The sequence below is a fragment of the Megascapheus bottae genome, unplaced genomic scaffold (assembly GCF_031878675.1).
Source record: "Megascapheus bottae isolate mThoBot1 unplaced genomic scaffold, mThoBot2.hap1 HAP1_SCAFFOLD_311, whole genome shotgun sequence".
Taxonomy (NCBI): domain Eukaryota; kingdom Metazoa; phylum Chordata; class Mammalia; order Rodentia; family Geomyidae; genus Megascapheus; species Megascapheus bottae.
The window spans coordinates 36,610-38,707 of record NW_028327616.1 but is presented as its reverse complement, the minus strand read 5'-3'; the positions used below and the strand labels follow the sequence as shown (position 1 = coordinate 38,707).

Sequence of the window (2,098 nt, the reverse complement as noted above, 5' to 3'; positions counted from 1 at the left end):
AAATATAATTATACAAACTATTGAATTCCTTCCTTAAAAGAAAATTCCTCAGAGGCAAGCAGATCAGGCAAAACCTGGGATACTTGAAGACTATCTGTGCAGTGTAATTTTCATTGTCCAAGGCAACATTGTAGATATATTTTTAAAATATATTTTTATTGTAATTAATAGAAGGATCACATTATATTCGCCAGGTAGAACGTGCATTCCTTCACAAACATTGCTACTCTTTCTCATTTTTTTTGCCAGTCCTGGGCTTGAGCTCAGGGTCTGAGCCCTCTCCTTGGACTTTCTCAAGGCTACATCTCTACCACTTGAGCCTCAGTACCACTTCCAGCTTTTTTCTATGCATGTGGTACCAAGGAATCAAATCTGGGTCTTCGTGTATGCTAGGCAAGCACTCTACCACTAGGCCAAACTCTTTCTTATGTTTTTGTCCCATTTTCTACCCCCACCCCTCCCAATCATCTTCTTTTCCCAACTTCCCTATCCTATTTCAAATAAACAAAAATATATACAAAACTATGGAATGCTTCATGAATTCGCGTGTCATCCTTGTACAGGGGCCAGGCCAATCTTCTCTGTATTGTTCATTTTAGATGTATTTATTCCTAAGTATTTTACTGTTTATACTAGTGTAAACAGATTTGATTCTTGACATTATTTCTAAATTGTAAATTTCTCACATATGTATGTCCACTTAACTTTATCCAATTACTATATCTTGTTACTTCACACTGAACTGTTACTAACAAAGAGTTTCTAAATCAAAGATAAGGTTAGCTTTGGGAGCCACTGGCAGCTGCCTATTATCCTAGCTCCTCAGGGTGCTAGGTGCTTAGATTCCACCATGGCAGAGGGAGAGGCTGCTGCACCACAGTTCCCAGCAAGGCCCCAAAGGTCCAAGTTTCCACTGAATCGGTGCTGTGGGGGGAGTCCCAACCCCAACATCAGTGTTGGGCACCATGGAGCCACCAGGCTTGTGGTGCCCTCTTATACACTTGCTAGCAAACACCTGTATCCACGGAGATCTGCCTTCTTGTGGAGCTTTCCAGTCTCTCTGGTGCAATCTGGTAGTTCCTACATCAGACCTCCCCCTACAGCCTCAATGGTGCGTCTCGCTCCCCACCCCCTCACACATATGATGGTGAGAAAGTGCCATGGGTGGGTTGGGTGGTCATCTACTTGTGTGCACTGGGAGCTGCTACACAGGGTTCACTTAGCCCGGGTCCCTTGAAACTCCAGATCCGATTCCGGACTCAACTTCTGCTGGTGCAACTAGTCCAGCTCCTCCCGCTTTGCAGATAGTGCTGGAGCCTCACTGGTATCCAGCTCCCTGGGTCTGGGGCTCCTCACATGCCTTGGCCTGGGGCTCAGGACACCAAGACCTGCTTTGAACCCAGCACCTCAGTATCCTTGGCACTGAAAAGGGGTCCACGCTTTGCCCACTGCACACTGTTCCACCTATGGCCCATGGGATACTAGCTGTTCTGTGCACACACCCATGTGTAAACCTGAGTGCAGTTAGTGCCCACTGCCCTGTGACACATGTCTGTTTTGTCTACTAGTGTTATGGGTAGTCCACATTCTGGGTGATGGCACAAAAGTTATTCAAACTTGTCAGTGGTGGCACCTGCCTGTAATCCTATCTGCTAGGAGGCTGAGATCTGAGATGTGGCAGGAGAGTCCCTGAGACTTTTTTTATTTTGCAAGGTTTTGGGTTTGAACTTAAAGTCAGAGCACAGGCCTTGGGCTGTTTCCTTAGCTCTTTAGCTCAAGGCTACTGCCCTCCTCCTGGACACACAGCCCCATTTCTCATTTTCTAGTGATTAACTGGAGATAAGAGTCTCTCCTTCTTGGGCCAGGAGTTTGGCTTTGTGGTAAGATGCTTGCCAAGCATGCATGACGACCCAGGTTCTATTACTTGGTACCACATATGTAGAAAAAAGCCAGAAATGATGTTGTGGCTGGAATGATAGGCCACTATCCTTGAGAAAGCCCAAGGACAGTGCAGGCCCTGAGTTCAAGGCCTAGGACTGGCAAAAGAAAGTGTCACATTCTTTAGTGACTAGTAGCTATGATTACAATTCAAGTGTCA

General features: G+C 45.8%; 1 non-coding gene across 1 annotated transcript; it reads right to left on the bottom strand.

Moving 5' to 3' along the window:
- Positions 1 to 518: 518 nt before the first annotated feature.
- LOC150039571 (U6 spliceosomal RNA) lies at positions 519 to 619 on the bottom strand. The gene has a single exon (XR_016534328.1). It is a non-coding gene; the product is annotated as a U6 spliceosomal RNA (small nuclear RNA).
- Positions 620 to 2,098: the final 1,479 nt, after the last annotated feature.